The sequence below is a fragment of the Myotis lucifugus genome, unplaced genomic scaffold (genome assembly GCF_000147115.1).
Source record: "Myotis lucifugus unplaced genomic scaffold, Myoluc2.0 scaffold_2, whole genome shotgun sequence".
NCBI lineage: Eukaryota > Metazoa > Chordata > Mammalia > Chiroptera > Vespertilionidae > Myotis > Myotis lucifugus.
In genome coordinates, this window is record NW_005871050.1 from 19,322,307 (window position 1) to 19,333,512 (window position 11,206).

At 43.0% G+C, this 11,206-nt stretch overlaps 1 pseudogene; it reads right to left on the reverse strand.

Moving 5' to 3' along the window:
• Positions 1-9,250: 9,250 nt before the first annotated feature.
• LOC102429946 lies at positions 9,251-10,042 on the reverse strand (annotated as a pseudogene).
• Positions 10,043-11,206: the final 1,164 nt, after the last annotated feature.

Here is an 11,206-nt window from a genome sequence, read left to right on the forward strand (position 1 = left end):
AGTAAGAAAATGAAAGTAACTGCGCAGAAAGTCATTGGAGCCCACTTGGGATTTGCAAGTTTGAGGGAATTGTTTCTCAGCTAAGGAATTCACTATCTCTGTTATGTTTCATAAGAATGTGAGTTTGTTTTCCATTAGAAAAATAAGCCTATTTCTGAAAGTAAGGGAAAAAAAGGTTTTTCCTTTATTTGCCTAGGAAGCAAAGGTTTTATATATATTATTAAAATAATTATATTATGTTAACCAGGAAGTTGATTACTTTAAATGAATAGATTTAATACTATTTAATAATAACAATAATATACTTGACTACCTTCCCAGGGTTTGAATTTTAAGATTTGCTTTCTTTCCTTATGAAGGAAATTTTATACTTAAGGTTTATGGGAACCTCTATCAAATAAGGAAATTATAATTATATTCTATTATTATATGCATATTAAATATATTATATTATGCTTTCATTTATAACTAGTTGTTATAAGTTATAATATTGTGGAATATTGTATTTTACAATGACAAGATCCTATGTCATTTATATTACTCTGTAGAGTATCTAGATTTATAGAAAGACTGGCAAGAAAAATCAGGAGAAAAAGAATTTAATTATAGGACTAAATGAACCAAAAATAATTATAGTTTTAGTAATTATTGTTCTCATGATAATGTGTTTGCATAAATCCAAAAAGAATCTGATTTCTTCATGAAAGGACATAAGTCAGTTTCCAATTGTACTTTTATTAACCAAAACTTTACTGAAATGTCATGTCTGAAAGAGAGACATGCCACGACTCTGGATGTCACTAGAAAGCTCTAAGGAATGAAGGTTGACTTTAAAGCCGATAAGCCCCTTAGATAAATAGCCTGGTATCTTGCTTGGTCACATGGTTCATGGCAGTCTTTCTAGGTAAGGAATGAAGTTTGCTTTCCTGAGAGATGGCATGAAAGAAACCTCAAGACAACTATAGGGACCTCAACTTGAGGAATGCAACCCAATACTCTAGGTCAGTGATCATCAAACTGCGGCTCGTGAGCCACATGCGGCTCTTTGGCCCCTTGAGTGTGGCTCTTCCTAAGTTTTAGGAGTACCCTAATTAACTTAATAACAATGTACCTACCTATATAGTTTAAGTTTAAAACATTTGGCTCTCAAAAGAAATTTCAATCATTGTACTCTTGATATTTGGCTCTGTTGACCAATGAGTTTGCTGACCACTGCTCTAGGTATTACAGGCAAAGCCTGATGGCAACTGTGTGGCTTGGCTTCTTTGCCATAGGAATAAACTTTCTCATGAAATTCCAGCAAAGCATATTTTTTAATAGTCTATGTAATCAACTATTATTCTTGTAGTTTATGCAAACAATCAGAACAAATTATAACTAAAGTTAATACAGTAAGTAAATTAGTCTTTAATAAAAATGAGGGTGATTTCAGGGAGAAAATTATTTCAACAGGAAATTATTAGAAACTATTCTACCTTTTTCACAATGATACTAAATTTTATAACACAGTTTGTCTCCACCAGATTACAAGCCCTACTTACACCTAGGGAATACCACCACTAGGTACCATTACCACCAAAACATATTTCTTCTGTGTCCAGGCCTCATCGTCCCTCTGACAGAGAGCAAGGATCTCTTGGCTCTGAGAGAAACCTTCAACCCATCTCAGCATGAAGCAGTTACAGAAAAAATCCAGTGTCCTTTCCCTAAAAGAATTAAGAGCCAAGATCATTGAGGGGGATACAGTAGGCAGTCAGACAGAGATGAGCGAAGAAAGGACGATCGGCCAACTGAAGGAGAAATAGACCTTGAGACATAATTCTCACCACTCCAACTACTCTAAAGCTAGGAATAGAGGAACCTGTGTAGAACTAACCTTTAATCATAACTAATTAGAAGGAATTTATAGTTTTTGTATAGTAGAAGGTATATATAAATTGCAGAAAGTATGTATAAGTTGTAAAGGTATGCATAAGTTACAGAGGATCTGTACAAGTAAAGAAGAACTAGAGTTGAGGAAGTAAAATTGTAAGAAGGGATATAAAGAAAGGAATATAACAGAAAGAAAGAAAATTAGAGTAAGAATACTTAAGAATAATTGTAAAAGTTATAAGAATGTTTATAAAGGTCATAAAAGGTTTATAAGGAGAAATCTTGAAAGAAATTATAAGTATACTGAATAATAAATCTGATAGATAAAGCACCTGAATTAATCTGAAAAGTAATCATATTATTTTAAATCTTAGAACACATATACTTATGTGAATAGGGCATTACATTTTTCTTAAAGTTTTCTTTGCAAGGCCTGTGCAAAGTAATTAGGGAGGTGACTCAGCTGTGAATCCAGCAAGCAGAACCCATAAGCATGGTCAAACCAACCAACCAGGAGTCAAACCATCATCTTCTCAACATCATCTCATCACTTGACAATAGCTGATATCTACAGACCCGAGGCCTGCACGTAGCTACATTCCTCACCCTAGCTTCTTCTTCTTTATAATCCTATCCCCTCCAGTGGTCGGCAAACTGCGGCTCGCGAGCCACATGCAGCTCTTTGGCCCCTTGAGTGTGGCTCTTCCACAAAATACCGAGTTCTGCGCATGGGCCACGAAGTTTCAATCTGTACATGCGCTGTACATGCGCGCCTGCACGTGGTATTTTGTGGAAGAGCCACATTCAAAAGGCCAAAGAGCCGCAGTTTGCTGACCACTGCCCTACACCTTGCTAGAAGGCAAGATATAATGCTTGTAAGCACCCTGTCTTCTTAACTAGAACCATTACTGTCATTGTAATTCTCTTTGTTTTTCTTATAGTCTACAAAATCGGAACTCGAACAGTAATCACACTTTGCGGACCCCACCTTCCAAAGCAGAAAGTTCGCTGCCTACCTCTGTCTTCTGCAGCCAGCAAAACAAAAAGGGGGGAGATGTGGAGAAGCATGAGACTTGGTTGGAATGTCTGTAAGGAGGATTCTTCAAAAGGTCAGGGGCCTCTTGGAGGACATTTCCGAAAGCAGCAGCCCCTACCTTGACTTTTCCAAACAAATCCGATAACCTGGGTGTTTTGTTACAATCTCTGTTTAGTCTTTAAAGACACGGCCTTGTAGAAGAATGGGCTTTCTCAAGGATACTTACCCTACTGATTGTATCTAGACTCTAGAATCTAGAGTTTAGATTCTAGAGGTTAATTTTAGTTCAAGCTGTTGTAACAATAAAAGGCTAATGAGGCAGGTAATAGAGGCTTCTTTGGCTCCTAATGACAACTAGCCCCTTAGCTTCTCTTTCACAGAAACATGTGTCAGAGTAATCATTCATCCGTTGTTCAGGGTCTGCCGGCCAGTCCTGGCACGCCGCCCCCCCCCCCCGACCCCTGGCCTTCCCTCATAGATGGATAGTCTGTTCTATGCTTCTATGTCTCTGGTTCTATTTTTGTTCATCAGTTTATGTTGTTCATTATATTCCACAAATGAGTGAGATCATGTGATTTTTATCTTTCTCTAACTGGCTTATTTTGCTTAGCATAATGCTCTCCAGGTCCATCCATGCTGTTTCAAATGCTGAGAATTCCTTCTTTTTTACAGCAGTGCAGTATTCCATTGTGTAAATGTACCACAGTTTTCTAATCCACTCATCTGCTGATGGGCACTTAGGCTGTTTCCAAATCTTAGCTATGTAAATTGTGCTGCTATGAACATAGGGGTGCATAAAACCTTTCTGATTGGTGTTTCTGTTTTCTTGGGACATATTCCTAGAAGTGGGTTTACTGGGTCAAATGGAAGTTCTATTTTTAATTTTTTGAGGAAACTCCATACTGTTTTTCACAGTGGCAGTACCAGTTTGCATTCCCATCAGCAGTGCACAAGGGTTCCCTTTTCTCTACATCCTTGCCAGCACTCGTCATTTATTGATTTGTTGATGATAGTCATTCTGACAGATGTGAGATGGTACCTCATTGTCGTTTTGATTTGCATCTCTCAAATGATTAGTGACTTTGAGCATGTTTTCATATGTCTCTTGGCCTTCTGTATATCCTCTTTCACAAAGTGTCTATTTAGGTCCTTTGCCCATTTTTTTATGAGATTGTGTATCTTCCCTTTGTTAAGTTGTATGAGTCCCCTATAAATTTTGGAGATTAAACCCTTATCAGAGATAACATCAGCAAATATATTTTCCCATGCAGTGGGCTTTCTTGTTGTGTTGTCACTTTTTTATTTGACAATCCAAGGGAAAAGATATCAGTTCCCCTGACTGAATAGTCAGGTATTGCATGCTTTAAAAATTATAGGGGCACACCCGTGTGCCATAGTACACTGGTTGAAAATCACTGTCTTAACTGAAATTCAAACCTTCTTCTCATTTTCTATGTGAAAACAATTCTCATTGACAGAGAATATAGGATTCACATAAGAGGTGAATAATTGTGATTTACCTTGTCATGTATAAACTTTCCTACTATATCTCAAGTAGGAGAATTTAAATAATCCTGGTTTGCTTGTGACTGACCCAGTTTTAACACTGAAAGTCTCCTGTCCTGGAAAAATTCTCAGTCCTGGGAAAACTTGGATAGTTGGACATCCTGGCTTTAAAAACTTTATTTATGTCCCTAGCATTTGTTTAAGGCCTCAAGTAAGGTGGGATATTAGTCTCCCAGAATTTTCTGATTGGTCTGTGCTTCTCTCTTCTCTATGGTCATGTCACCTCTTTAATGCAGCATCCCAAGGATCACAGTCATTTCTTTTTAATTTATGACCTTCATTCATCAGTATTAGGATCATATTTTTAAAGAAATTATCTTTGCAGGAACTCAATTTTACAAAGGTAACTTAATCTTCTAGCCTATCTATATATATAAAAGCCTAAGTGACCATTACAACCAGTCGACTGGTCAGTATGGCGATGCACTGACCACTAGGGGGCAGACACTCAACATAGGAGCTGCCCCCTGGTGGTCAGTGCACTACCACAGCCAATCTCCCATGACCAGCAACCTCCCACGGTCTCTCCCTCCAGCCGGCCAGTCCTGATCAGCTCCAATAAGCCCCAATTGGCCCTGATCGCTGGCCAGGCCCAGGGACCCCACCTGTGCACGAATTCGTGCACCAGGCCTTTAGTATTATATATAACTAGAGGCCCAGTGCACAAAAATTTGTGCACTCGGGGGGGGGGTCCCTCAGGCTGGCCTGTGCCCATTCACAGTCCAAGACCCCTTGGGGGATGTCCACCTGTCGACTTAGGCCCACTCCCCGGGGGATCAGGCCTAAGCTCGCAGTCAGACATCCTTCTGGCAGCCAGGGAGCCCTCAGGGGATGTCTGACTAAAGGCTTAGGCCCCCAAGGGATCGGGTCTAAACCATTAGTTGGACATTCTTAGTGCTGACATGGAGGTGGGAGAGGCTCCTGCCACCACCACTGCGCTGGCCAGCCATGAGCCAGCTTCTGGCTGAGTGGCACTCCCCATATGGAAGTGCACTGACCACCAGGGGGCAGCTCCTGCATTGAGCATATTCCCCCTGGTGGCCAGTGTGCATCATAGCAACCGGTCATTCTGCCAGTCAGTCAATGCGCATATTAGCCTTTTATTATTATTATATAGGATATCCCTATTTCCCCCCTTTTGCCCCCCCTACCCAGCTCTTGCCCCCCACTTCTCTCTGGCCATCACCATACTGTTGTCTGTGTCCATGGGTTGTGCATATATTTTCTTTGGCTAATCCCTTCTTTAAATTCACTTCTTTAAATTTTTATTTTCAGATAAGTGCTTATAACTGCACTATTATATATTTTCTATTATATCATTTAGAATTAAGATATTTTTAATTGAACCCTTGTAAATTTTAGCACAATTTAATAAATTATGCTAGAAGCAATTAGGAGATTTTTCATGTAATGCAGATACATTTCAATTAATATTTTATTAATTTTTAATTTTTTAATTTGAAATAATCTCATACGTGTAAAAAAACTATAAAATACTACAGCATATTATATGTACCCTTCACCCAATTTCTTAGGTGATAATAACTTAAACATAACCATTTTACAACTAACAAAATTTGGAATATATTTTTCTTATAATCTCTTTAATGTTACTTAATCCATTTACTTTGTTTTTGTTAATCTTCATCCAATGATATTTTTCCATTGAATTTTAGAGAGAGTGAAGGGAAAGGGAGAGACACATTGATTGGTTGCCTCCTGCACATGCTTTGATAGGGACTGGGGATCAAGCCAGCAACTGAGGTACATGCCCTTGACTGGAATCGAACCTGGGACCCTTCAGTCCACAGGCTAATGCTCTATCCACTGAGCAAAACAGGCTGCAGCTTAATTCATTTACTTTTAATCTATATGTGTCTTTATATTTAAAGTTTGTTTTGTTTTTGACTCACCCTCATAATCTGTCTTTTAATTGGTGCATTTATGCCACTGACTTTCAGAGTGCTTACTGATAGAGTTACTACCATATCAGGTGGCTTCTGGGGCTTCTGGCAGCCCTAAGGAAAGTGGGACTGCCTTGCTGCCCGGGACCCACCAATCGGGTCCTGGGCGGCAAGGCGGGGGCATTCCTGCTCTGGATGGCGGTGCGCTGGCAGCTTGCGCTGTCCCGCCCTGCCTGCAGTATGCAAATTAGCCGCCATCTTTGTTGGCTGTTGATTTGCATATCATGCTGATTAGCCAATGGGAGGTGTAGTGAAGGTATGGTCAATTACCATGTTTGTCTATTATTAGATAGGATTACATTGCATTCAGAATTCAAGAAACATAACTGTATTAGTTTCCTTAGGGCTGCCATAACAAAGTAGCATAAACCAAGTGGCATAAAAGAAAAGAAATTTATATACTCAGTTAAAAGTCTGAAATAAAGGTGTCAACATGGACATGCTCCCTCTGAATTCTCTAGGGATGAATACTTCCTTGCTTCTTCTAACTTCTGGTGATTGTGCCAATCTTTGGCATTCTTTGGCTTATAGGCAGCATAGTTCAAATCTCTGCCTCCATCATCACATTGCCATCTTCCCTCTGGGTGGGTTTGTGCCCAAATTTCCTTCTTCTTATAAGGGACCCACTCATTAGATTAGGGGTCACCGTACTCCAGTATGACCTTATATTAACTTGATTACATCTATAAAAACCCTACTTCCACACAAGTTCCAAGTGAACATGAAGTTTGGAGAGGACAATATTCAACTCAATAAAGAAACCTATAGTAATTTGTACAATAATTCTAACATTATCAACAGGATGTCAAATCCTTTCTCCATGTCTTCCATTCAATAGTTTTGTATTCCTTTTAGATTATACTATTTAATCATAGTCATGATTACATTTCTCAGCTGTCACTCCATTATCATGGCAAATCCAGCCTTTGGTTTTCAGAAATTCTATTTAAATTCTGTGATTATCAGTTTATTTAACAAATGCAGAAGAAAGGATCCAGAGAAAATGACTTGGTCTTTTCATAGAACAAGTCTCAAAAGATATCTGCAACAATTGAGTTCTTCACTGATCTGCAGGCTAGACACTCTTCTCCAACACAAAATAAATTACTGTGACAAATGAAGTTGTTAGCTAGTAGAACCCCGAAACCTGTAGTTCCATGCAGATAAATCCTTCATTCCTAAGACTCCTGATGTTTTAACCAAGTGATTCAACCAGGCTGTGTAGAACAAATGTTTCTTTACACCTAGTAGTATCCAACCACAGTGTCAAAACAATAAAACCATCAAAAACGGTTTAAGTCCAGCTGTGGTGGCTCAGTGGTTGGGCATCGATCTACGAACTAGGAGGTCACAGTTCATTCCTGGTCAGGGCATGTGTCCAGGTTGTGGACTCGATACTCAATGATGCAGGAGACAGCTGATCAATGATTTTCTGTCATCATTGATGTTTCTAACTCTCCTTCTCCCTTCCACTCTGAAATCAATAAAAATATATTTTTTTAAAAATGGCTTAATTACATAGTAAGTAAAAAACGTAGTTTTTGAATAATAAACTTGTATTGGGTTAAACCAAGAAACAATTTTATTTTGCTCAGTCTTATTTAATATTAGGGGCCTGGTGCATGAACTCGTGCACGGGTGGGGTCCCTCAATCTGGCTAGTGATCAGGGCCGATCAGGGCCATGGGAAGTTGGCTGGAGGGGGAAGGTGCTGCAGGAGGTTGGTCGGCGGGGGGAGAGGCCACAGGATGTTGCCCACCCTGATTGGGGCCATCAGGCCAGCCGGCCAGGGGGTGCTGGCCTGGAGCAGGGGCCACAGAAGGTTGGCCAGCCAACCAGGGGGAGGGACCATTGGAGGTTGGCTGTGGGAGTGCATTGACCACCAGGAGGCAGTTCCTTCATTGAGTGTCTGCCCCCTGGTGGTCAGTGCGCATCATAGCAACCAGTCGTTTGGTCATTTAGTCATTCAGTTGCTTAGGCTTTTATATATATAGATTCTCAAGTGTAATGATTAAGATCTTATTTATAACTAGAGGCCCAGTGCATGAAATTCCTGCATGGGTAGGGTCCCTAACAGCTGCCAGCTGCCGGCCAGGGCCTTCCTTTGTTCTGTGCCACCCCCTGGTGGTCAGCGCACATCATAGCAGCTGATCGAACTCCCAAGGGGACACCTTGCATATTAGGCTTTTATATATATAGACTAGAGGCCCGGTGCACAAAAATTTGTGCACTCAGGTGGGTCCCTCAGCACAGCCTGTGCCCTCTTGCAATCTGGGGCCCCTTCCCCTGGCTGCTGGCACCAGTTTTCCTCCGGCTCCCGGAACCCAGGCCTTTGCTCTTCACCGGGAGGGGCCCTCGCGGTGGGCGAGGGGCTTAGCTCTTTTAAAAATACTTCTGAATGTTTTGTAAATAACCCTGTAGGAATCTACTTTCTGAAACATGCTGGTTGTTAAGGGCTGATTTGGGTAATCAACAAAATGTATGTTAAAATCCTAATCCCCAGAACCTCAGAATGTACCTGTATATGGAGATAAGATCTTTAAAGAGGGGATTACATTAAATTGAGGCAGTTCCAGTGTGACTCTTAGCCCATCTCACTGAAGTCCTTATAAGAAGAGGAATGTTGGGGTCCAGCCCCAGCAGATCCAGTGGTTCCCAAAGGTGTGGACAGAGTCGGCGAAGAAGGAATGACACAGAGGCAGCGTTCAGGTGATCATCATAGCCAGGTTCTTTTTATTGTCCTGTTACATCTATATTTATACCATTTGATCCTATAAGCATGCCTCTATAAGCTTTTTTGTTTTTGCTGAGGAGAGCATGGGGTCCGTTTATTGGGGGGTCAGTCAAAGGGGGAGCTGGCTAGGGTGGGGTAGGGCAGCAGCTTGTCTGGCCCCCAAGAAACCCAACTTGAGTCCAGAGCCTCGACCACTTTGAAGCCAAAGTCTTCCTCCACCTTTATCTGCATGGGGGCCAGCTCCAGAGTCAGCGGGACTCCTGCCCGGTACCCTTCCCGTGGCACTCGCCGCCTCTTCCAACCGCTGGGCCCCTCACCAGGGGCTGGGCTGCTGGCTTCTGCAGGCGCTAGTGTCCTCCTGAGCGGGGACAGCCCCTCTTTCTCTGGAGGCTCATTCTCAGCATTGCCTGGGGTGGGGGCATCTGTGCCCTGGCTGCCCTCATCCACCAGTAAGATGGTGAACTGGCTGGCCCAGTAGTCATCACCGTAGGAGTCCAGCACCCTCATGAGGAACCTCCACTCCTGCTGGAGTCTCCATGTTATCCTCTATATCTTATGGAGCCTGTCCAGGACCCGCTTGTTCACCTGCTCGATCTTCCTGCAGCACCGGCCCAGTACCTGGTACTTCCTGCGATTGAGTTCCCCTTGGCACCGCGGCTGCTGGCCTTGGGATGCCTCCTCCTCTTCATCTCACTCCTGGAGGCTGGAGCTGCCCAGACTCCCAGACACGAACTCCACTTCGGTCTCAAGCTCGCTCTCCAGGATGTGACCACCGAACAGCGGAGGCAGCGCCAGCTCTGAGCAGGGAGGTGCTGAGAACTCCTGAAAGCCCACAGCTGCCATGGACCCCCTCTCTCTGCTCCAGCTCCATTTCTCCCTGGCTCCTGGCAGAACTTCCAACCTTGCAAGCCTCTTAAAGTGCAAAAGGACTCTCCCCATCAGATTTCATGGCCAGGCACACAGGCCTTGGCCGCTAAGCCTCCTGGGAGTTATAGTTCTCTATTTCCCGCTCGCTTTCCTCACCCCACCCCCACCCTGAGTCCCCGCTGAAAGGCCCTGCTTGCTGGTCTAATGCCGCTGGCCAGGCATCTGAGTCACCTCCATCTTTATTCCTGTCCCAACATCAGGCAGTCTGACCACGGAGACTCTCTGCTTGGGAGGCCCCTGGGTCTCCTTCTGGGGCTGGGGATGCACCACTGCCCAGGCACCGGATCGCGTGCCCCAGCGGAGACACAGCCCCGGGCTCTGGGTCTCCTTCTGGGGCCTGGCTGCGTCGCCCCTGGACCGGATCGTGGCCCCAGGCAGGGATGCAGCCTGGCCTCTGGCCCCACCTCTGGGTGTTCTCTGATCACTGGTGATCGGTGATCTGAGAAGCCCGGCGGGGCAGGGAAGAGGCGGACATCCCCTCTTCCCTGCCCCACCCGGCTTCTCTGATTACTGGCCCAGGGCCGGCAAAGGCGGCCCAGCTTCTCCAATCACAAAGGCGGCCCAGTTCTCCGGCTCTTGGCTGCCACCTGGGTTCCGACACCGGCAGGCAGCTTCTTCCATCCTTTCCCTTTCGCCTCCCATCATTGTGCCTATGTATGCAAATTAACCGCCATCTTTCTTGGCAGTTAATTTGCATATCACCCTGATTAGCCAATGGGAAACGTATTGGAGGTAAGGTTAATTACCCTTTTTGTCTTTTATTAGATTAGATACCGAGTGTGGTTAAACAGTATTGCACTGAATTGATAAAATGATAATTATCTCTGTGCCCTGTCTCTGTGTTGTGCTATTTGAATAGGAATATATTAAATTTTTTTTGTAAAAGTAGGAAATTAAAGGGATGAGATTCCAATTAGAAATGGAGGTCTGGAAGTTTAAGTGGGTATTTCCCACAAAAGTCACATGAGGGTCAACTTTGGAAAACAGAAGTTAAATTGAGGGATTAAGAATCATTAAACTTTATGCTTAAGGTTGAAACACACCCAGTTGTTCTTCTCTAATATCCATTCTCACTCTGAGTCTTGGAATGACTGAGTGACATATTCTT